The sequence below is a fragment of the Phlebotomus papatasi genome, chromosome 1, assembly GCF_024763615.1.
Source record: "Phlebotomus papatasi isolate M1 chromosome 1, Ppap_2.1, whole genome shotgun sequence".
NCBI lineage: Eukaryota > Metazoa > Arthropoda > Insecta > Diptera > Psychodidae > Phlebotomus > Phlebotomus papatasi.
Genome location: NC_077222.1, coordinates 48,603,408 through 48,630,167, shown reverse-complemented (window position 1 = coordinate 48,630,167; position 26,760 = coordinate 48,603,408). Strand labels below are relative to the sequence as shown.

The following is a 26,760-nucleotide window of genomic DNA, read 5'->3' as shown; positions in this document are numbered from 1 at the left end:
CACCACCAGTGCAAATTTCACCTGCAGATGACATTGTTGTTTGACTTCAAACATCACAAGACAACTACAAACTTAATTACAAGCTTCGTTTGTTGAGCCATTGAAAGGAGGAAAAGGCGCATTTTTCCTTCGTGTCTGAGAGAGCACAGTGTGATTTCCTCTATCATTGTACCATGACAATAGTTCAGCTTAGCAAAATACTGTTGGGAAAATAGAGACGTATAATTCACATATATATCCTATTTGGAGAAAATATATGGAGCTGTTGAGCTATTATTCTTCCCTTATATTTTTTCTGCTTAGTGTGGTAGGAAAAATTATTCTGGTAAATGGAATTTAAGAAATTGTAATTATTGTTTGAAAACGTGACTTGGTTCACCAATGAACCCCTTTTCTGAAATATTACACATTAACTTATGTTCTTGGGGGTTGTTTTCGTGGGGGGAAGAAGGAAAAATAAACGAGATAAGAGTGGCAAAAAATGTGGGTTAAGTTGTCGCTTTTGCAACATTTGTATACAAGGCTTTTGGGGTCTTGTGGGTGAGGTTGAACTCCATGGGGAATGTCCATCAAAAAGGGGTAGGAAATGCTAAAATCAAGATATGAAGTGACAATTGAAATAATTTTAACAATAGATTCATGATGTTTGTGCTTTGCTTGTACGTGATTTGTGGTGAGGAAATTTTCACATGGAAGGTCTTACAGAACGGCGGAAGTTAGTGAAATAAACCCATTTGCAGATTATATTCAAGAAGGGTCCAAAATCATTTCAGAAGACACGCAATACTGGAAGAGATTCACTTGGGTATAAGGAAATTCACAAACGTTATTTAATTGCTGAGGATAGGGGAAAGCTTTCACACTTTGCATACATTCTAGCTTTCAACACTTTATATTTTTCCACTATTCCTTTAATAAATCTGACCTATTTTTTCAGGAAAGGTCTAACTTAATGTTACCTATTCAAATATATTGCCATTAGGTTATATTCATTAAAATAATAATATGGAAAAAATATGAAATGCTTGAAGTCAGAGTGTGTGCGAAGTCTGTAAGCCTTCTGCTAAAGCATTTCTGTTAGTTCACAATATATTATATTAGAAGTGAAGCTATTCGATTGTCATAACATTTTGTGCAAAGTATTTTGCCATCGACATTTTCATTTTCACCACAATTTGTATGTTTGATGCCATCGACAGAATGGTACCCAAGGGGGTAGAACACTGAATTGGTGTATTTAAACGACTAAAAAAATATTTACCTTAACTTATCATGAATGCCAAATAAGATAATTATATATTTGAAAATAAGCGTATATTGTATTCCCTGCGGTAATTCAATGTGTTTTCACTGAGCAGTGTTTCGTAAAACAATCACAGAATAAATCATTTGGGATTTACTTTGTGAAATTGGTATTATTGAAAATGTATGGAGGAGACTTCAATCATACGATTTCTTCTCTGAATGCGTAGAGGAATTAATCCTCTTTCACAAAATCTACCTCAAAAGGAAGTAATTGGGGAGAATATCGTATCACAAACTGAGGTTATTTTGGCATTGCTGAGACCTATTTATTGGAATTGTGATTTAATCAATATTCTTTGACACTGCGAATTGTAATTTATCAAGATTTCTCTGATTTTGACCTTGCAGTGACAGAGATTACGGTGTATATACTAATCACGTTTAGTCCTTAATCTCTTTATTGCATAAATATGGATATCTTATGCGAAACCAATTAATTTAGTTCTATGAATAAGAAGAATTTGGATGTTCTGCAGCTTTTTACCATAGATTCAGGTCTATACCATAAGTTTGTACCTAAAAAGCTACGCACAAATTGTTGCTATGCAGAATGTTCAAAATTTCACAAGTAAACAAAACAATTTAGTTCTACGTAAAAAATACCATCGATAAAAATCTGAAAAAAAAATCGAAATTGGTTAAGAAACATTTGGCAGAGATTAACCCATTCGCATCTATCGTATACTAACAGTATTAATTACAAACTATATGATTTTGAATTGAATAATTTATTTCTACACAATTGAAATCCGAATTGCTGTCAGAAAAGCATTTTAAAAAAAATTATTTTAGTTCTTCAGTTATGTGGAAAAATACCCTGAGATTTGTTGTTCTTTTCTCGCTTCGCAGAAAGTTGTGAAAAGTTTATGTAGAAAGTTGCACATGGAAAGTTAAACATTCCGTCTATTTTTCTAAAATTTTCCTTCATTCTTTTTTCTGATTTGAGTTCTGGTGACAAATTCTTTTCTTAGATGGTTATACTATGCGAATAAGTTGTGTTTAGAAAAAATTAATACAAAGAATTTAAGATCGGTGATTGTTAGGACGCTTGTTTGATGATAATCACGCCTCCTAAAAAGATTTTTTTTTCTTTTCAGTGTAATGAACCAGTATTTTTAATACATTGTCTGAATGGATCAAGCTGTCTTACTATAAGTAAACTGATTGAATTTAGGTTTCAAACTTCCATAAATAAACTTAGGAAATCAACATACAATTTTGTAATTGTAGTGTAATTAAGTAAGTGTAAATTTCACCTCAATTATTTCATTGCTGCTATTTTTTGACCATTCAAAAATGGTTTGGTAAAATATTATAAATCTGTCGCTAACAATTGTGAGAAATTAAGGGAGGGCAGTATTCAACACGAAGTAATTTTAAACACTGTGACTTTTTTTTAATTGGGTTAGATTTCAAAGGATAAAACCTATGTGAATTCATATAGATACTAATGACAGGGATCTTTGTCCACTTAAGAAATGGTCGGCATTAAGAAATGCTGGTCGTGCACACATAAAAATCAATGTTTACAACACCCCATGTTTACTATTGCTTCAGTTTTCCGTAGAAAAATAATTTTTAAAATTTTGAAACAATAAAAAAAAAAGATTTTGGTCAGTAGAAAGTGAGAGAAAAATGATTAAGGTAACAACTTTTCATCTAGTTTAAAAAAGTGATCAGTAGGGGAATTCTGTAAGATTATGACAAAATTAAAATGTTTTATGTAGTAAATTCAGAAGAAATAATTAAAAATCCGATCCATATCAGTTACTGAAAGCTTTACACAGCTGCTCACAATGGTCAAAGATGCTCACTGCACAGTAAAAATTTTTCAACTACTTTACCACGATTTTCATTGTAAATGTTACATAAACATGTAATCGTGTGTACTGATACACATTTATATAATTTGTACATATTTTGTCTGAAAACTGTGTAATTTTACGCGAAATATGTAAGAAAATGTTCACAACTGTGTACATCCGCAGTTGGTTACACAGTTTACCATTACATAAAATTTGAATTACTCATTTTCAGATTACGCGTTTTGCTGAAATACATATTTGAGTAACTTTACAAGAATAATCGTGGTAAAAAAGCAAACCAGCGATTATCCTTGTAATATTTTTTACTGTGTGGGCTTTAATGTTGTCCTACTCCAGAATTTAGTATGACAATTTGTCATATTGCATTATAATACTGTTACATAATTCTCCCACTGAACAGAACTATGATATTATATTATTAGAAATCAAGATACACTCTTAGAAAAGTTTAGACGTAATTACTAATGAAAACTAGTTGTTCGGGCGATTATTATCAAATCTATTTAAAATAGTTCTTATATTCTTAAAACATTATACTCATAATAAATTTATTAGTAGTGAGAATATAAGACAATATTTACGTGGATAAGTTGCGGCAATTATTTCATAATGCTTTCATACAATTATATTTGCTTGTGTTAATTAAATGAAATCATTATCCCAACTAATATTGGTCACTAATTCCTTTTAGTTCTCACAACCAATGTAAATAGATGGGCCTATATTTTCATAAAGTTATGACTACTTTTCCAATAGTAAAGAGTGGTTTTTATTTTAGTAATGCGTTGAAGCTCTTTCGAATTTTAAGCAACTAATAAGAAATATGCATCACAATGAATGCTATATAGTAACCACAACTAATATGATATAGTTATTACAGCCAATAAGATGGGTATCAACCCCATTTATTTAGTAATTGGAACTAATATGTTATAGTACCCATTACTATTTTGATTTAGTTGTGATAACTAAATGAAAAGGATACTTTAACTAATTGTGGTCAACTATTTCATTTAGTTACCCAAACTAAATATATAGTTGGGTCTATATTTACTATATTTTATAGTTCTAATAACTGCATATGAGCTTGTACGAACTAATTTTTTCTAAGAGTGTAAGATATAGTAATTCAGCATAAAAAATATTAATAAAAGATTATACCTAATATTATAATAAAATGAAAAATGGAAATGAATAATTTTACAACTGGGACAGATTTTTCCATTCTTTATGCTTCAATTAGTTTTCGTAGCAGAAATACCTTTTTTTATAAATTCCAAAAAAAAAACCTATTCTAGAAGTCAGTAGCATTTTGTTGCCAATTGGATATTACTGTGTAGAATCAACCATATTTGGATTATTTTCCTTTTTCTGAAGAGTGTCATTTTTGCTCGATGATCAAAACTTGCCAAACTTGCCTTTTTTACTGACCTAACTCAATTAAATAGCATTAAAACAATTCTTTCATAGTTTATTTAATTTTTTTATTCCAAAATACATTTTTCACAAAATAAGTAAATAAATACTGATATAATAATAGGGTAAGTGTGTCAAATTCCGGCCAGCTTGCAATTTCGGCCAACTTTTTTGTTGGTCGAATTTCCATGAACTTTTGGATTTTACGTACTCTAGAGATTATACAATGCAAAAGAATAACAAAAAATGTAGTTTTGACAAACGAGATGACGTGAAAAAGATAATGGAGGAATTCCCGAAGGGCAAGGAACTATGAGAATGAAGGTGGCTGAAATAGGGCACCAAAGCTATGTCTATTTTTTTATTCATTTTAAAATGTATTAAGAATGATTTTAGACTAAATAAAGACGGTAAACTCTTTACAAGGTTCCAAGCAACACTCTTTCAGATGAAAGAATAGAAAAAAAATCAATTTGTATTTAAAATATTACATTTCAAACTTGAGACTTTGACGCTTGCATGTAACTATGCCGAAATTTGGCGCACTTACCCTATATCAATACTTAGCACGTTTTTTGTAGTGTGCCCTTTGAATAACAATTTTTAACAGTCCGCATTTTCTAATGACACCGCTTCAGCTGTTTAGGCTGTATATTAAATTTTCACGAAAAACATATTGTTTGTTTTTTCTCTGTAAATTTTGTCGGGTTTAAAGTTATACATTATAAAACATAATGCTTATAAGGGGATTAACATTTGTAGCCGCTAATTAGGATTTATCCCGCTTGAATTAATTTGAATCTGTATAGCATACAGCCGATTAACTTATATAATTGCTTTTTCAACTCTTCAACCTGAAATCTTTGGAAACTGTTTTGATCTGTGAGAGCAACATGAAATTGTTGTATTAATTTTCAACGTGACGTTCATTCTAGGCTTTAAAATATTTGTGTTTGAGTCATTCTCTGTAAATTTGAACATTCAAATTTCAAAATATATAGGTAAGGGATTGAAAATATTGAAAAATTATCTTTTAAAGGTGTGGATTTAGTTAGGAAGCACCCCGTTGTTCTCAAGAGTAGTGTCACTTGCATCAAATTTTATTTATCAATATTCGGAGTGCAACTCGGTGAGATTTGAAAAGCAGTTCTTCCTGTGCCACCTCGTATAATTTCAAAGTGATTTTCTCAAACGTGCTAGAAAGATACACAGGGGAACATAATATAGAAAGCATTTGTAACTTTATTCTCTTACATTCTCATTTACCGCCAATTTTTTTATGGTAAACAATATTCTTAAAATTAGTAATGGGCAGGAAAAAAGTTATGAAACAAATTTTTTGGGAGACATTTCGTATTCATAATGAAATATACGGGAAAATTGCGATGTGTCTGCGGAATGATAAACCATTCGTGGGAGGAGAAGGAGCCATAGGGGATGTAGGAGAGGAGAGCAGGAGAAATGAAAAAAAAGGTGAAATTTGTGCTGGAAAATTAGAATTCAACCGTCACCCAGCCAACAGAATTTATTTATTCAAATTACGGCAATATCGCACATAACAATCAACCCCTGTGCGAAGAGCTCCTCGTGCCACAAAAACTTTGAGAGTCTTTTGAAAATCTCATTGAATTGTGTGTAAAAGTGAGTGAGAAAGATGCTAAAAGAAGGAGATACCTATCCTGTCACATACATATAGAGAAAAAGCTCCCTCAACTTATCCTCGTACTGACTATATAATGTAAGAAAAGATATTTAAAAGTTTTCCGCACCTTTTATCTTTCGGTGTTTCTGCATCAAGTGTCGTCACGATTGTAAAAAAGTTGCGTGAGATTGAATGTCTGAGCGGATGGAGCTTTGAAATTGTCTCCAAAATGCCACATTTTAGAAGTGTCTGGAAGTCTTATTCAACTCGTCATAATTGCCTTCACTCAACTTCTCTACGTTGTTAGACATTCGGAAAGTGTACTTGAAGTTACGATAAAGATTGTGATGATGAGTGTTGGAAATTGCAAAGACAGAGAGAGAAATTGTTCTTCAACATTTCTATGCTGTATCATCAATGTTAGTTCCGATGGCTGTGTCTTGTAAGGGAATCTCCAGTAATGAAAATTTCCCTAACTGCTATGTATAAAAGGATGTTTTCCGATTTATACTACTTCCTGTTAAGGACATCATACTAAAATGTTGTATACATGTTGTTTGCATAAGTTTTGTGTGCTCTTTTCATTTCCCCTCTATTTTATTGCGAAAACTTCTGAACAACTTTTGCCGTAGCAGCACTAAAAGAAATTTCGGTGTATTAAGTCCAGAGAATTTTTTTCTATTTTCAAGCAAAGTGATACATAGCGTAAGTCTTTTTTTATAAACGAATATCAATAGCAATGCTTTTGAAATTTAAATTTAAAATTTAAATTTTAGAAATAAATAAAATTTGGTTACTGGGTAAGCTTTTATAAGTAGTATGATCAAATTAATAATTTTTCTTTTGTAACCGACGACGCTAAAGGTGTCTACACATTGGGAGCAATTTTCGTCAAAAATTGCGTTTTTGACAGAAATTTGACGTTTCCCCCTACAACGCTGCAGGGAATTTCCTTCAAAAAAGCAATTTTTGACAAAAATTGCTCCCAATGTGTAGAGGCCATAAGACAGCAGTGGCCATTTTATCATCGTTTTAGGTTCCAATTAAAGACGATTGGAATACCACTGTCGTAATTTTTTTTTCTACAGACTTCTAAAATTATTTTTGCTCTAGAAATCGGAAAAAGTGTTTTTTTTCTGAACCCCAATTTTTGACGTTCTCATCCTTAAAGGCGTCTACACATTGGGAGCAATTTTCGTCAAAAATTGCGTTTTTAACAAAAATTTGACGTTTCCCCCTACAACGCTGCAGGGAATTTCCTTCAAAAAAGCAATTTTTAATAAAGGGTTAACTTAGAAAATTGAAAAAAAACTTTCTTTTCTGGTAATAGTGCATCTGGCGGTGGTTTTACAAACTTTCGATGTCTGGAGAAGTGATATTTCATGAGATCTTTTTAAATAGTACTATTTGATCAAATTCTGACATTTAGAAGCGGAATTCTAACAATTTCAAGATTTTATTGACCCCTAGCTATACTTGCCAAGAGGTCCGAGATAATAATCAATGGATAATGAAATACAGTTTGTGCAAGTTTGAGTGCAATCGGAAGTCGAGAGATTTTTTTTAGGATTGTAGCAGGTTGATTCCCACCTAATAATGCACAGTTTCGCATAGAATTCATTAAAGTCAGAAAATTATATATGCACCATGAACAGATACTTTTAAAATTTAATAGATTATGGTAAACATAAAGGATTAGGGTAAAGTGGTACAAGTTGGACAATAGTACAAATTGGACAGGGCTTTTTCTTGATAAATTTAGTACTTTATTTTTATTTGAATATTTTTAATGCTTATAATAATAATTTTTATAATTTGGTTCCTTGTGCCTAAAAAAAATCTAGTACTGTATTTATTAATAAAAAATCCCTGTTCAACTTGTAACACTATGTCCAACTTGTATCACTTTACCCTATAGTAAACATAATCTGTACATTCTGTTCGTGAATTATGTATTTATTTCCCAGATCCTTTACGTGGATTCTAAACATACAAGTCAGAAATTGAAATAAACTGAATAAAAATGAAGTTCTTAATATGCCTAAGCGTCAGGTATTTTGCTTTTTTTCATTTATTATTAAGTACTTATTGTCATAAAAGTTTTAAACTCATCCAGTTGTGTATTTGATTGAGCCTGTGACTATTTTTCAAATTTTGATCAATCAGTAGAACATGCTAAAGTACTACTTTGTTTGTAGTATGAAGTTTTACAAGTATGATGCTTTAAATATTAAATTGACTCAAAAATTTTTTTGACAAAATATTTGGGGTAATATTTAAGCTATAATAATATATAGTATCATTACAAATACGTAAATACGCACTAAATCCTGGAAAATATTTAATTGATCTCCTGTCATTTATTTCCATTACATTTTACTGTAGTTTGATTCCACAACTTTGACAATACTATGAGAATATCATATAGCTATTGTTCAATAATATAATTACATCAAAATTAATTACAGTTGAATTGCATATTTTTGGTGAGAATTTACTGAGAATTCTGCAATAATGGATGTGAAATTAATAATTTGAGGTAGATTAATTAAAATTATTTCGAGAATTTTCCATGCGAAAACTAATTTGTATTTCCAGTCATCAATCAAATACTTATACCAATTTGCAGATAAATAATCATTTTAAATTAGGAAATTATAGTCAGTTAGTTTTTGCGATACATCATTTGACTTCCAGAAATTGGAAAAAAAATTCGAAACATGATTTTATAAATTGAAATTATTAATTTCAAAGTGGAATTTGGAAAGTGCCTATGATTTGTACGATCCAAAAGCCTTGTAACTAAATTTTTCCTAGGTTTTGAATAAATGTGACTCCGCAATATATTTTAAAAATAAAAATTAAGCACTTTCCCCTAGTTAGCTGAGATTCTTTATTTTTTAAAATATATTGCAGAGTCACATGTATTCAGAAATATAGGAAAAATTTAGTCATTACAACGCTGGGGATCATACGAAGCATGGACACTGTCCCCTAGTAGCAATTTAAAATGACAGTAAAATTATACTGATAAATTATGTAAGTTTTGAAGATGTACCAAAAATAATTCGTGCTTCACTTTTAAATTACGAGGAAAAATTTCAAAATAATTTTATGTATATACTGAGGGATATCAGAGTACAGTATTGTGAGAAATAGTTGTGGAACTCTCCTGCACAATATTGACATTGGGGTGAATTTACTAAGCATATAAATTGAATTTCCTGCTTCAAGGAAAACGTTCTGCTAGATTTTCCGAATTCTTAGAGTACTTCAAATAAGAGAGATACGCAGAGAATGATATAAATTTAAACGATTTTTATAGACGAATAAATTCATATTTGTGTGAAATTCAACACAGAACGTGGATAAAATGGCAAGGCCCAGAAATTTAAACGAGAAAAAGTTTTTCATCAAACAGATGCTCTGACTTTTTGGCGAAATTTAATTGGGTCATCTTCTATCACTTCTTATTGCTTTTTATATTGATACAATTGCTTTTTTATGTTAGTGAGAAAATGTATTTTCGCACCAATAAGTCTTTATTCGTCGACGCAAGAGGGTGTCAAGAGTCAAGAGGGCATGATAGAGATATGTAAGTGGAATAATATAGTAACTTTTCATAAATAATTGATGAAGATTCTATTTGATAGAGACAAAAGGAATAATTTTGTTGAAAATTCTTTGAAGTGAACTTTGGGTATATACGGTAGATATAATGCGAATGGATGTAATTTTTTTTTCAATCAACTCAAAATACTTCTACAGAATGAGACTTTCCTCTTAAATCGAAATTTGTGCAGAGAAACCAATATTCTCTGTCCTGAGAGCGATAAAAAAAAATAGATGGATGATAAGCGAAAAAAGTTTTGGTGTGGGGAAACGACAAAAATGCATGTCATTTTTATCCATTTCCGCGGGGGTGTTTTTCAATATAAATGTACTTTCAGGATAAAAGAAGGCAACTTTTGAGCTTTTTATGGGAGATAGAAAAGTGTATTTCCCAGAATGTTGTGAGCATTACATGAAAATCGAACAAATCTCTCGCCCCCAAACCATTCGTTACAATTCAAGTCAAAGCGACACAAGTGAAAGGCTCAATGACTGTGTTACATAAATGTATTAGCACATATTGTGCTATATGGTAAATGGGAAATTTTGCCTTTTATATTGTGCAGACGATCGATTTTGTCGCCTCATCCAGACCCAGATAAATATTTATTTGAAGTACGCTTCAAAAATTGTCAACAATCCTCGGGGTGAAAACGTTGAGAATTAGATGAATTCAGAACATTCTTCACAATTTTGTAATCTCTTGAAGTGGCTTGTTCTGCAACAATTCGAAGCCTTGTGTTGGTTTTCTTTTCTTTCAGTACAAGTGGCTAAGGGCTAAGATTTTTTCGATCGATTCAACTTTAGAAATAAAAGCCAGTGATAGGCCTAGATTAGCTTTTTCTAGGTAAGATTCTTAGGCTAAGTCATCTTTAAAACGTGATTCGAAACTGTAAGATTTTTTTTGGGTGAAAATTGTAAAAGAAAATGCGAATTTTCAATTCAAGTCCAAATAATACAAATAATATATATAGGCTTCTGAATGAAGTAACAAAAAATATGCAATGAGAGAATGTAAAAAAGCATAAATAACATCCTACACAATTTTATAAAAGGGCTTGTCTAAATTAGTCACTTGTTTTGTCAATCATAAAGCATGCATCACACAAAAAATCTAAACAAATTGCATTATTCAATTCAGGAAACTAACAGATAAAAGAAGGCATTGAATAAATTAGCAGTAAAAAGTTAAAATTGATCAGTAACAAAAAAATTTGAAACAGTGATATTATCGTCCCAATTTTGGCAAAGGGAAAATAAAGGGCTTTTCACTCTATATGGAACAATTTTAAATGTTAAATATGTAAATTAGGCCCATTTTTGTAAAGATTGAAGTTTTTTACTGACCATAATTAGATATTTTACTGCTCATTTTTAATATTTTACTGCCCAATTAGAATTTTTTACTGATCTTTTTTTTTGCCATAAAAGAATAGGAATACCAATAGGAACTATCTAGGGAAGTTCTCGATGAGATTAATGATTAAAAAAAAGAAATTGGAGGTCAAAACATTAATCTGTACTGGCGATTTAGGCCGTGTAAATTTCCGCAGTTTGACTTCCTTATCATAAGATGAAATTTGCATTTAAAAAAATGATTTCAATAATAAAAGTTCCCAAAATGAATTTTAAAAAAAAATCATAGGGGAATGTTGGCATGGTTCTTACAGAGTGAACCTTCAAACAACGCAAATTTTCTCTTTGTTTGCAAAGAGCTAGTTCGTCATTTCTTAGCCATAAGATAGATAATTATTAAGCTCATGAAAGGATATGAGAAATGATAAGCCAGCTCTTTGCAAACAAAGAGAAAATTCGAGGTTCACTGTGTGCGAACCATGCCTACATTCCCTTAAATTTTATAAAATATAAAATATTTGAGTAAATTAATGAGTATGAAAGGTTATTCTAGAAAAGAGTATGATTTTAATTTTTTTTTGTAATAACACCATAAGATTGGAGCGTGTTTGGACAGAATTTTGAATTAAATTTAATTAAATATAAGTTCTGATCAATTAATCTACTTATCAAAATTGAATATTTTACTAGCCACTTATAATTCACAAAATTTATAATTCCATTTATAATTCATTCATACACAAAAATGGGTATTCCTTTTGTTTATTAATGGTGAGACAATATTATACTTTTTCCATTTTATTTAATTTTTAAATTACTAGTTATACAATAAAATAACGCATCGCCCTTTTCAAATTATTTCATATTTCATTGCGTGTATTAATAACTTTCGAAACCTCTGATCAGCAATTCTTATAAAAACAATATAGCAAATAGACACAGACTATAAAAAAAAATAATAGTGGATCATTCTTTGATTATTTAAATAAATGTGTCAAGAACTATAATCGAGGTATTTTAATAAAGTCTATAACTAGTGAGTATACTAAGCGCTATACAAAATTTTAAGATAACTCCATGATTTTTGGATATAATGAGATGTCTACACATTGGAGCTAAATTTCATCAAAAATTACTTCAATAATTTTTGAAAGAAAAATTCATATTTTTGAAGGATTTTTTGAGAAAAAATGCATAAATGAAAAGGGTTTATTTTCTATTAAAAATGTTTGACAAATTACTATCATTCCTAAGAGTCCTGCTTTGTGATTGTTTGTCATGAAAATTTGTTGTTTCACTGCTGGAAAAAGTGAGAGAAGTATTTGTGGAAGTTTCTTCGGATTGTTTAGTGATTTTTTGCACTGAGAGAAATCCGAAAAAGTTAAAATAACATTCCGGAAATGTTAATTTTACCCTGCAGTATTGATCCAAAATCGGTGTAAATATTACCCTTTTTAGGTGTATTGGGGGTGAAAGTTACCCTTTTTCATGTTAATTTTACCCTTAAAAAGGTGTAAAATTAACATTAAAAAGTGTTGATATATTTTTACACCTAAAAAGTGTTAAAGTTATGAGGAAAAAAAGTTAATCACACCCTCTTTTTTTCTCAGTGTGAGGTATATTAAAAAAAAATACGAAGGAATAGTGTTTTTTTGGAGATGTCGTTCCTGGAGGAATCCAACCCAGCCTTTGAAGGAACATTTCCTCTGGCTTTCCTTTAGATTTAGAAATTGCCGGAAATAATTGCAACTGTGTACTCCTGAGGTATTCTTTCTGTACAGTGGCTTCGTACTACATAGATTACAAGATTGATGGAATTTGATGCAACATTGATGCTTCTGGTTACGAATTCACTTTACCGGATACTTTCTGAGATTCTACTGTTGAAAGTGTTTTTGAGATCACACAAATATACTTGTAGATGAAAATAAAGACAAAGTTTTGAGGTTATGTTAGTGCATTCCAGAAAGACAATAGGATCCCTTAATTTATTCCTTTCCATCAATGTTGTAATCCATGGAGTACGACGCCATTTTATTGAAAAACACCTCAGAAATACACAGTTGCAATGATTTTCGTTAATTTCTAGAGAACAGTCAGAGGAAATGTTCCTTCAAAGGCTGGGTTGGTTTCCAACAGGAATGACATCGCCAGAAAAAACATTCTTTTTTGCATTTTTGCAAAAGTTGTCCCAAAAATTCACTAAATACTATCCCAAGAAACTTCACCAAACGTTTTTTTTTCACTTTTTCCAGCAGAAAACAACAAATTTTAATGAAAAATAATCTCGAATCGTGATAGTTTCTTTAAAAAATTTTGTAAAAATGACTTTAAAGAATTTTGTTCCAATGTGTATCGGGTAATTTCCTTCAAAAATTTTTGATGAAAATCAACTTGAATTGGATATAATTTTTGACATATTATACAAATTTTCTTCAAAAACTCAAAAACCCATCTTTTTGTCAAAAATTAATACCAATGTGTATGTAAATTTTTTAAGCATACTTCTTGAAGCTCATTTTTGACAGAAATGTCTCATAATGTGTAGACATAGACACCTTCGTCAAAAGATAACACAGTATCTCAAACATGCTGGCTCTCCCCTACTGATTTAAGTGACGAGTAAATTACGACAATTACTGATCTGAGAGATCATTATTTGTCATTGTATTTTCATTATAAAAATAACATCTTCAACACTTTTTTTTAAGCATACACCCTTGAGTCATTCAAAATGTTACAGTGATAAACCTTTAAAAATTTTACCAAATATTCTTATGAAGAATTTGCTGGACCTAAAAGAATCTTGTTCAAGTCCATTGATCCACATTGTTTTATAGTCACTGCTTCATACAAATCTCAGCTTCCCAGAGTATAGAATTATCTCATTCAACTTCATTAAAGTGAATAATTCAATTTAAATCAATTGGGGAAATATTTTGTCATTCTATGTGAGTTTGGGGAACTATTTATCTTTTTGAATGGGAAGTTTGGTTGAATATAAGAGGATATTCGATTGAAAAAGTGATATAGTTTGTGTGTGTGAAAGAGTTTTGTAATTAAAAAAAAGTAGTGTAGACATTTCTGCCACACCATCTCTCTCTTGCTTTTCCGTTCACATCCAACATAGTGAAGGGATGAAATTTGTAGATGGATGAAAATGTCAATATGTATCTAAAAGTTTTCATTTTATAGCAGGAAAATGAATAAAGTTGCTTTGAGGGAGCATCGCACGGTTATATAAAGTGAATTGAAAGTGGCATTTTGGGGCTCTAATGAATTTCACAAGAGTCTCGAAAATTTTTGTGATAGTTGTCTATGAAACCATGGACTGTTAAAAAAGATGATTTTTTTCATGGAATTGTCAATTCTCAAAAGTATTTCCCATATTCAAAGAGTAATGTATAAATATAGATGAAATTTGAATATTTGATTTTATATTTCTTCTTTTTTCGGGGTAGCGTCGACTGATATTTTGAAAGCTATTGAAGTGATTCGTTTTCATATTTCCTACATGCGGTTTAGGAGTTGTTTTATTGATATTCAACAATTCGCTTCAATTTGAGCGCAATCGCATGTACAGGGAATAAAAAAAGGTAGAGACTATTTCATGAGATTTATTTGAATATCCGTGAGATTTGTCGACATGCACTGTGACTGAAAAAGCAGTATGAGTGCAAAATTGGCGGGAAATTGATCACAAATGTATATTACGTGAAATAATACGATAAATCTCATTTTTTTCTGCATATTTCTGGATTCTGATGGAGCAGGAAATTAATTTTCTTATACTATCAACAAATTCTCTCCCAAGGAGCTTCCTCAGTGAATTTCCTGTGGGTGGAAGGAGAAATAAGAGGATGTTTTCTGGGTAAAATAAATCGAATTTGGGATATTGTTAGAAGGAATGTGTGTATGTTCGTCACTTTGACGTTAGTACAATGCATTTTTGAGTTTGATAACAAGAAAAAGGAAATGTGGAATGCACCAGAAAAATTCTATTTTATCAATAAGCACAACAAACACGTCCATAAAGAAATCTTGTGAAATTCCTCGGTGTTTGAAAGTGCCTTTTGGGACATGGAAGAGAGAAAGTCTGTCACTAAAGATTATACCTGGAAGAAATTTTATTTTTATAGAAAATATCATTCTGGCAAAACCATTCCTTCCAAGAATAACGCTATATATATGTAGAACTTTCTGTTGATGTATTTTCAATGTGAAATTCGAAAGAGCAAGATATATTTTTCCCTAATTGAATGCAAATTTTATGTGTTGTACGATAAGGAAAAGTGAATAGAATTGTACTGTGTAAATAGCAAGGTAAAAAATGTGGAAATTTCTTACCAAACGAAGTTCATCAACCGCGGTGAAAAATGGAGTTTCTTACCTTCAAATGAGAAGGAAATGAACATTCCTGAATAAATTAGACCAAATGACTTTTTAATTTGAAAGAGTGAATTCTTAATTATCGTATCACTTTTCACAATCAAAATCCACTTAATGAAATTTCCAGTATACCTCCCACACTGGAATATGTTCCCTGATAAGAAAACATTTAATGACAATTCAATTAAATGTTTGTTGCTCATGCAAAAAATCATAACATAAAGCTCCTCATATATTCAATAAGTATTTCATTAAATTTATTATATTATGTTTTTCTATCTTGCAGGATTCATCTTTCCAGAGATCACTTTCTATGGTTTTCTCCGCTGTCGTCCTGGAAAACATTTTAGGAAAATGTGAGTTAATATTTCAGTATTTCAAAGTAAAATCTGTCTTTTACCCCGTACGTTAATTCACTCACAAATTCTATTTTTGGGGTACGGTTTATGAAAAACCAAATTCATCTCTCAAGTAAATGAAGAGATAGCGAAATTGAAGGGGAAAAAAATTTTTTTCTCATAATTTTCCTGTATTTGTTTGAGAATGTCTCGTCTGCAAAAATCTTATTAAAATTCTTCATTCTCTATTTTTTTTCTCCTGGAATTTTTTATATTATGCTTTTTTACACCTTCACATACACTTCCATAGATAAAAATTTTGTATTCCATTATAGTGTCAAGGGTGAAAAATAGCGGAATTCGGGGAAAATTTATCGCTGAAAATATTTCAGTAATCCCTTTTTCTTGGCTTAAATTTAAGCTAATTTAAATAGGGCATTTCGATATATCCTTACCAGTAATGGGCAGATATATTCATAGAATATTCTTGCATTTTCCGGGGATTAGTTAAAGTACAGTGTGATATAGAAAAAAAGCTTTTTCCTAGCTGTTGAGATACCTGGTGAATTATTGTCCGATCCACTTTCATGTTATCACTTCAATGGAATAGAGAAAAGTGAACAATGTTGTATAGGTATATATCAATGCTTTCAGTACAGTGATTTATAATTCAAAAGAAAAGCTTTTTCATTGTTAGTTTGGGTTTCGAGTTTCATATAAATGTAATATTCTACAGATTGTATATAAAAGATGCTATGTAAATTTAAGGAATTTACTGTCTTTTATTGGCATTTGTATATGAAATAATTTGTTTTAACTGAAATGAATCTTTAGAAAATCTTTATTGTTATTTAAAGGTAATTGGAGATTAATATTCAAATTTCACTTCAATAGATTGTTGCTAATAATAATATTGCAATAGTAAATTAAGTAAACTTTTACATGAAGGAAAATCAAGATAATTTCCAAATGTCTCTTGGAGAAATTATATTTAATAAAAATCAAACTACAAAAAATGGTCTTATAAAAATTTGCAATTTAAATGAATTCTTGGATGGAAAAATACAAGCAGTATCACATTCACTTTTAATCGTTTGTAATTCCTTGGTTCTTTAATTGCCCTAATTTCATCTTGCGTTATTTATATATTCACATCTAGTTTAACCCTTAAATTGTATTCTCGGGTTACTTATCATATTAAAGAGTATATGCTTTTAGCATTACCGAAGGTAAACTTATGAATTCGTAATGTTCTACTACATCTTAAGATAAATTAATTTCGCCTGATATAAACAAAGATAATAAAAGCAATGGAAATTATATACTTACAATGTTTTTTTTTCTTAAATTCACCTAATATAGTGAATAACAAGGATGAATTTGAATCAAGTCTCAATTAAATCGATAGGATTAGTGGATTAGTTAAAGTTAAAATTGCCTTTTACATCAATTTCTTCAAAAAAATTTTTTGCTTAAAGTAAAAAAAAAGTAAAAAGTATTTGTTTTGCTATTGTGCATATGGATAGAACTGCCCTACCGTTTGCAAAATATTAGCACAAATTTTCACTAAATAATATTTCAATTTGAGATTAGAAATAAAAATATGTTTATAGTTTGAATATATTTCTAATGCCACTTTTAACCGTGTCAGTTAGACAATACGAAAATGGAACCTATCCTTGCCAAACCTTTATAGGACATGAAAAATTCCATTTTTTCTTAACAATTCAGAGTTAAAATTCAAGTAACTTCCTTTCACGAAAAAATACAGTGTATAAAAATCAATTGTGCGTGTCCTATTACAATGAGAATTCGTGCTCTCAAGCATTACCTTAATTTGATCGTCTTAAAATGGTGTATGGAAAGACGGAATATCTGCCTTAGCATACGTGTTCGTAAAAATGAATTGCAAGCGAATCATCGTGTCCGTATTAGATTAAAGGTTAAGGTACTATTACTTCTTAGGATTTTCCATGTAATTACATTACTTGTAGCACATTTTCCGGAATATCTGCGCAATTTGTTGAAATTGAATTTGTCTGTAATCAATTTACTAAAATGAAATAGAGATGGGAAAAGTTGTGAGAATTTTTCAGACTGAAAAGCTTTTTTCATTTCATTATTTTGCAGTTTTTCCTATCCTCATGGTTATGGTATATCAATTTAATTTGCTTAAAATAGATATAAAATATACTCAAACTCAATGAGAAACTGATAGGGGAAAGTAGCCTGCTGTTGAATGTGTCAGTCTTTGAATCTTTAATTTTTCTCTTAATTAGTTAAATCAATTTTTTTCTATAAACTATAGTTAACACTATCAACTATTTTCTATTAATTTTGATTAATAAAATACTAGATTTTTTTGCTTATTTAGTTCATAATCAGAATCAGAGAAAAATTGAAACAATTGAAATATTCAAAGGTTAGCACATTCAAAGGCTGGCCACTTTTCCCTACATAAATCTGTAGGTCTTGCAGTTTTTTCATAATATCTTTGTAATCTTTATTGCACATTGAATTCATTTTTAAATGGCATTGAATAAATGAGCAGTAAAAAGTTAAAATTGATCAGTAACAAAAAATTTGAAATAGTGATATTATTGTCCAAATTTTGGCAAAGGGAAAATAAAGGGCTTTTCACTCTATATGGAACTATTTTAAATGTTAAATATATAAATTAGGCCCATTTTTGTAAGGATTTAAGTTTTTTTACTGACCATAATTAGATATTTTACTGCTCATTTTTAATTTTTTACTGCCCATTTAGAATTTTTTACTGCTCGTTTGTTTTTTGCCTTTTTAAATTAGCATTTGAGTTATTTGTCTATTTTTCTTGATAAAATCTAAGAATAGGTCTGTTATTAATCATGCTTCTAAACTACGAAAAGCTCCTACAAACTGCTTTGTATGACCAGTTAGAAGTTTTTTTTATAGAACTCTTAATACTTTTTAAGTATTTTTAGAGATTTCTGTGTCAGGTAATTCAATTGAATAATCATCTTAATCCGTTCTTCTTAACTATAATTGTGCGGTATAATATGCCATTTATCTCCAAGAGGATTTAATCCTTACAGCTAACGAGATTTCTAAACATTAAGAGAAAAATACCCTGTCCTTATAAGATGCAATTGTAATACTTTAACGGCGTTATCACACTTGCACATTAAAATTTTAATGTGATTCACATTAATTGTCGTTTATGAGCGTCCAAACATGTTCTTTGTGTCTTTGAGTCACTTAATATTTGGGGTTTTTCTATTTATTGATAAATAAGTAGACTTGGCCTGCAAAAATAAGTTTAAATTTACCTAAAGCATAAATATTTTTCACATTAAAAAATTAAAGGGAAAATCGCATTAATTTTTAGCATTAATGCTATAAATCAATTTATATCAAATTTTGCGGGCCAAGTCTACCTTTTTATCAACAAATAGATCAAATTTTGAATACAAAATTATTCAAACACACAAATTAGTCATTTGGACTCTCACCAGCGACAATTAATGTGAATCATATTAAAATTTTAATGTGCAAGTGTGATAACACAGTAAAGGCCAGATATTTTTATGTGATCCAATGATTCCTAAATTGTTAAGGTCGAGAGGGTCCGAAAAAATTATTCTTTCTGACTATTTAGAGAAAAAAGTAACTTTGCAATTGTCTTAGAAAAGTTACTTTTGAGTTCACCGGTAATAAAATCATCAGTAAAGGCCATTTCTCTACCGGTTTGACCAAAATAGATTTCGTTTGAAACGGAAGAAGCCAAAAACCCGAACGCCAAAATCCTGAAAGCCAAAATCCCAAATGGGCCAAAATCCCGAAAGCCAGAATGCTTAAAGCCAAAATACCGAATGTTAATCCTGAAAGGGATGAAATTATACGGAGGATCATGTGTAGAATAATTTCCCAAGCCACAGAGAATTTCCCTTTGCCTCCAGCAAGCGCGTGTGCAATTGTAGTAGTAGCTAAGGCACTTTTAAGAAATCGAGATTTTGGCTTTTCGGTATTTTGGCTTCCGGGATTTTGGCGTTCGAGATTTTGGCGTTCGGGATTTTGGCTTTCGGGATTTTGACCGGGACCCGTTTGAAAGATATTGAGATTTCTAATTATTCTTTATCAACATAAGTGGGTTGTTATGAATCGGCCGAATCGTCAAGAAATCCTGTAATTGATCAATATTTTTGGCAGACTTTGCACATGAAATAGAATTCGGTGCATACTTTAAACAAATAGTGAGAAAGAGTTCTAATTCTTTTGATTGCGAGCATTGTGTGCAAATTTTTCCATTTATTTTTCTGCCAGGTATATCCATATTAATTTTTTCGGTTGCAGTTTAAGTGAATATATGTAGTGCTATACAGGGACTGCTATCATTTGTATTATATTTTTAGTAGAAAAATGTGTATATATACGTTTTACGTCCACTCCAGGGACTTATAGAAGAGGGTTTGTGGAATGGTTGCAAAATTGCTGGAGTGTTCATGTTGATAAAACTGTTTGGTGTCTTAATTTGTGGAAGAGCTCAGGGAGAATCTGGATATTCCCTTGTGTTAGAAATTGCTCGCATAGGAAAAAAAAATTCTATTCTCACAGCAAATCATAAAAACCCTGAGAGGATACTCAACAATATTCCATACAAATATCCTTTCAAGTATCCATCCAGGAATATTCGAGGGGCACATACTCACGATTTATGTTATAACTTCAAAGAGGCACTCGGTTTGTACTACATGTTGCCAAGATGGGGGATTTGGATGAAAATCCATTTAAGCATCTTATGTATGAGACAAAAGACAAAATGACAAATAAATTGGACAACAATCAGATTTTCGGGGTAGTAAGAAAAAATTGGCGAAAAAGGGGTTTGCTCCTTCACGGACTGAAACAACACACAGGGGATAAAAAGTTGTATGTATCGTTAGATACAAGAAAATAGCATGAACGTGAAAAGATCCAATCAAATTATACTCTATTCACTTATTCTGACCCTCTCTATATAGTTTTGGGCCTAGAACTTCCCAAATATTTTTTTTGTCAGGTCCCTGTGTAACACAACACGATGAAGACATTAGGCCGGAAAAGTCTGTACGCCCGTGTTCAGTCCCTTTCTCGATTTCATTCAATGTCTTTCAAGTTGACTGGGCTTTTTTCGTCCTCAATGCCCCAGCAATTGATGGAAGCATTTCTAGCACACCATAGCGCATCAAAATTGAGTGATTACATGTGAAAATGTTATAGAATGCTTTGTTCGAAGAGGATTTCTTGCCTTACCTCTAGAAATAATACAAGAACATTTTGTGTCTTGCCAAGGACTTCGATGACTTCTAAGTGGGTCCTTGAACTGATATTTTTATTTTAAAAAGGACATTTTTGCGAAAATATTTTTTTAAGTTTTAGCAAAGGTTATATGGGTGAATATGGAAATCCCATGGAATACCTGATTCAGAGAATTGATTCTCTCCACGCGCGTTTCGACAAGGTGGATCAAGCTATGATAAGAATTGAGAAGCTTGAGGAGGGTGCCAAAAAAATTGAGCAGCGCATCGCTGATCATGACAGTGCAATCGATCTATTGAAAGCGGATAACGGGGTTCTGAAAGCCACAGTTTCGGAGTTGCAGACGAGTGGCGCCAGGGAGTTACCATGTGATTTGAAGGCAATCGAGATTCATGGACTGTGCATTGAAAAGGGGGAAAAAAATTTTTTTGCAATTGCTGAGAGAGTGCTTTTGGAGATTCTCAACATGGCAGTGGAGGCGAGAGATATTGATGATTGCGCCTTGGTAGGCGGTCGGATTCAGGTCAGGAGCTCGGACTATGTTGATGCTGGTTCTGGAGGAGCATCATCTGCTGTTGTAGTGTCTGAGGATTCTTCAAGATCTGTGCGTGGTGGAATTCTGGTTATCAGGTTTACATCAAGGAAGCTTAGAGAGGAGGCCCTGAGGATGTGGAGAGTTAAGAGATCGTCTGGAACTGGTGTTGCTTTTGGCGGGAAACCAGTGAGAGGCTTCAGTGTTCGGGAGAGATTAAGCCGTAGTGCGAGGCTGCTGCTCAGAGAGGCCAAAGCTATTGCTGGGCAACATGGATGGAAGTATGTGTGGAGTCGACGTGGGACGGTATTTGTGCGTAAGCAGGATGGAGAAAAATCATTCATTATTAATTCTCTTAGTCAGCTCAAATCTATTGTCAAATAACTGTTTTGATTCTCAAACGTTTCAAATTAATCATCTTCTTTTTCTCTATAATCTCTTCTGCTCTTGTACCAATAATCATTCTCTAGTAAATCATTTTCTATTTTCCACTTATATTTTTGTTAGTACTTATTCTTATCTTCATATTTTTAATTGATTAATTATTATTTTTTTTTTTTTTCTTTGAACATGCAAATTGTGATGCAAAACATACGTAGCCTGCGCCGAAACTTTGATCTCTTTCTTGCCCACCTGGAGAGTTCTGGAATGAAGCCTGATGTTATTGTCCTCACGGAGATATGGATTGGGAGTTCTGAGGTGGATCTCTATAAGATTGATAACTATTCTTGCTTTGCTAAATGCAATGATGAGTATCGTGCTGGGGGGGTTATGGTTTTTGTCAAGGGGGATTTTAATTGCGTGTCACATATTCCATTTTCGTATGATTCTTGTGATATTTTATACGTTGAAATCAACTTCTCCCGCATATGTATTGGCTTCCTTTGCCTATACAGGATCCAGGCTTATAGTGCAAGCCAATTTGTAGATTGTCTGGAGAATTGTATTGAGGGTATTGCAGCTCAGAACATTTTCTTACTGGGTGATTTTAATGTGGACTCGCTTCAGACTTCATCTGATAGCGTGTCTTTGAGCTTATCCTTATCTTCACTTGGTTTTGAAATGATATTTAATGAGCCTACACGTGTTTTTGGTGGATCCTCAACTTGTATCGATCACGCATATGTAAGGCATGAGCCTCTCCTTGCGCCCTTTATCACTCATAATATACGGCACATCAATATTAGTGATCATTCGATGATTTCCATTCAGGCAGAGGGGCTCTGTGATGTGTCGCGATCCATGAACTCGACGTCTTTTGTAAAGATTAATTATGGCAAGCTCGGAGAGTATCTTCTGGACGAGGACTGGAGTGCGATTTCTTGTCTGGATGGACCTTCTGAGGCCTTTGAATCCTTCTGTGGGACTCTGATGAATTATGTTGAAGCTTCAAGAGATGTTGTCAATATAACGAATAGGTGTAGGAGACTAAAACCATGGATCTCAGATTCACTTGTTCGTAGAATCGAGATTAAAAATAGATGGTGCCGGAGGGCTTCTAGGCATCCGGAATGTGGACGACTGAGGAACATTGCGAGGGCTGAGTGTCGTGCTGTGGCTAATTTAGTCAAAATAGAGAAGGAACGATATTTTGCTGAGAAATGCAGCAAGGCTAGGTCGTCGCCTAGGGATCAGTGGAGGATCATTAAGAGTGTCACTGGTACGTTGAGGGATCGTGGCGCTGTGAATCTCGCTATTAAAACTAATAATGGAATGGTATCGGATCATGTAGATCTGGTTGTTCTGTTTTCTGATTTTTTTTCTCAAGCGCCATTGCAACTCACCTCTCACCTTAGTTGTACCTCTTTGGGTTCCGGTGTGTCCTCCCTCCCTAATGGAGTGAGACTGGAGTCCTTCTACTTGTATCCCATTTCTGGTAATGAGATTTTAATTTCTATTCGTTCTTTGAAAAACTCACACTCGGTTGGGATTGATGGTATGTCATCTGTTATGATTAAAAATATAAATTATCAAGTACTTGACATTCTCACGTATCTTTACAATCTGTGTATTACGTCTGGTGTATTTCCGGATTGTTTGAAGTGTGGTGTTGTTATTCCGATCTTTAAAAAGGGTAGCCGTCAGGAAATTTCCAATTACCGCCCTATAACACTGCTCCCGGTTTTATCGAAGGTCTTTGAAAAGATTCTAAAGAGCAGGATATCTGATTTTCTGAACAAACATGGAGTCCTGTCTGCCAGGCAGTTTGGCTTTAGGGAGGGAAGGAGTGCGGAGGATGCTCTACTGCATGTGATGGAGCAGGTCTATGGTAGTGTCAATGGTGGCTTCTGTACCGCTGTGATCTTCTTGGATTTGTCAAAGGCTTTTGACACAGTGAGCCATTCAATTCTTTTAGATAAACTGGAATCTCTGGGTTTTCGTGGTCTGACTCTAAGTCTGTTTCGCTCGTATTTAACGAATAGATTACAGACAGTAAAGATTGGGGATCGGCATAGTGAACCTGTGGGTGTTGTGTCAGGGGTGCCCCAGGGCAGTGTATTAGGACCTTTGCTGTTTAACATTTACATAAATGATTTATGTGGTTTGGATCTACATGGGAGGTTGACAGCTTTTGCTGATGATATCTCTATCATCTACTCTGGGGAGTCCTGGGAAGACGTGGACGGGTTGATTATTCGGGATATGGCTGTTGTGCGTGGATGGCTGGACAGTCATCAGATGGTTCTCAGTGATAAGAGTAGAGCCGTAAGATTTCTTTCACGTGGTGATGGTTTGCCATCAGATGGGATTGTCACTCATCTAAGTAACTGCGATGGTACTTGTTGCTCTTCTCACTGTTTTTTGATTCCCTATGTAAGTGAGGTTCCTTATTTGGGTGTTCTAATCGATGATCTGTTGTCTTGGGGACCCCAGGCTCAAAGATTGACTGCGAAGCTTTCTGGAATTGTTAGGGGCTGTTATGAGCTGGGAAGGGTTTGCCCTCCCAGGCTGAGAAGAGATTATTACTTCGCTTGTGCACATAGCAGATTTAATTATGGACTGGCTGTATGGGGATCTTTGTGCGAGACTGGCATGAGACGTGTGGGTATGGCACAGAGATATGTGTTAAAGGCGCTTCTGGGCCTCCGCCGTCGCGCGTCTTTGGGAAATACATTCCAGCAGTGGGGCATTCTTCCTCTGCAATATCTCTTTAAGTTCAAAACTCTGAAGATATTCTATTTGAGGGGTGGCTTCTCGAGGCCAACAAGGGAGAGACCACTGAGATTGGGGCCAATGGCTTTTGTTCCACGGCCTAGAACTGAACGTTTTAAACGCTTTTACAGCTATTTTGCCCCTTCACTGTATAATTCCCTTCCACTGGCTTTGAGGCTAGTGGACAGGTATGGTAATTTCCTTGCAGGAGTGTCTAGTTGGCTGTGGGATGCTTATCTGGTTGAACGGGCGAATTGAACATGCGGGGTTGACTTTCGAACCGCCTAGGTCAGATCGGTTGGGGCCCGATGGCGACCCGTAGTAGCGCATTCGTGTTTTTTTTTTGTCCTTCTCTCTCAAACTTGTGATGTTTTGGCATTTTCTGTGACTGTTATGTCGGTGATTTTCTCTGAGCTGGGTTTTTCTCGCTTCTCTTTTCCCGGCATTCTGTAATGGAGAGAATCGGCGAAACTCAGTCGCTGTTTGTTTTCTTGAATCTCACATCGCTGAACTCAGTCACTTCTGTTTTTCTCGGTTTATGTGCTGCTGTGGGCCGCCTCGCTCTCCGTGGGTTTGGCTTTGGGCGGTTTTGGGGTCTGCCTTCCTTTCATTTTGTCCCGTTTCCGATTTTTTTTTTCCGCATGCCCCGAAAATATGTAGCATCACTGCTTTATTTCTTGAATTTCTTGAATTTGTTTTTTTTTTCTCAATTAGGACCTTAAATCGCCCGGAATTGTCAGTTTCTCCTTTTTTTTTTATGGTGACCCGTTTTGGTAAGGTAGCGGGGTTTATATTGACTCTCATCCATGTTTTCGTCTTACGTTGTATTTCTTCCTGCTTTCTTCTTTTTGGTTTTACAGTTTTACTTGTTGGATATCAAATATTGTTTTCTGTTTTCTCTTTTTCGGTTGCTCTGCCTGCCTATGTTTTTGCATGTTTTTTTTTGTTTTTTTTTTGCTCTTACTGAACTCAAGGATGTCAAGCGAATTTTTTCTTAAATTCAGACATCCTTTCCTCGAGCTTGCAAATTCCTTCGCTTTTGCGCATCATATGGCTATGTGTGTGTTTGCAATTAGGGACAAATTTGTACTAAATCAGCCAAGGACGAAAGCTTTTCTGCCGTTTTGCTTTTGGAGGCTGTCGTGAAGTCGGCGGCAGCCGCCGCTCGAGCTCTAGAAGCAGAATCTTTGTCTGCAGTTACTTGTTTTTGTCTACCTGCAACGCATTCCACTTATGTCCATGTACTTTTATTTGTATAGCTCGAGTGAATAAATATTATTATTATTATTATTATTATTATTATTATATTGCAATTTGATGCCATACTTTACATTACCACTATTTTATAAACTAAATAAGCAGTTTACTTTTACTTGTGCGTGGTATATGATCCACTTCTAACTGTTAATAAACAAATTCGAAAACAAAACTAAAAACACTTCAGTTTCAAAGTTTTAATAATAACGCATAATCTCGAATATCTAAAATTTTCAAGAATGGTATGCCATTCTTTGGTAGCCCACACTAAGAATTTCACCTCAAATAAAGCTGAAATAAGTTTTAAAATAAACGTTAGACCTTAACCCTTTAAGGACGATTGGAACTCCGGTGTCCAATAGAGAAAATAATTTTTCCTGACTATCTAAAGTTATTTTTTCCGTATGTTTGTACGTAATTGCAAAGTAGAAGATTGAAAGAATCTAGAATATTTTTTGCAAGTCTCCAGCTATTTGCTATATAATAAATTTTTAAGCTCAAAAATGACGAATTTTTAAATCCTCATAATGATAATTAATTTTAATTATTTTTTATACTTCCAATTTTTTTAAAGCACAACCGTTTGGGAAAAAGAAACTACAAATACTCAAGCATAATATTTTTCAATAGAGTGAAAATTATCATTCATTGGTATTG

General features: G+C 32.8%; 1 protein-coding gene across 8 annotated transcripts in view; it reads left to right on the top strand.

Annotated features, from left to right (window-relative positions):
• Positions 1 to 26,760, top strand: part of LOC129804746 (high affinity cGMP-specific 3',5'-cyclic phosphodiesterase 9A) — a 145,365-nt gene that overhangs the window by 61,206 nt on the left and 57,399 nt on the right. For all 8 annotated transcript variants that reach the window (XR_008752019.1, XM_055852363.1, XM_055852328.1 and 5 more), the window contains one exon: positions 15,833 to 15,902. The gene's annotated coding sequence lies outside the window, so the exon portion shown is untranslated. The remainder of the gene's footprint in view (positions 1 to 15,832; positions 15,903 to 26,760) is intronic.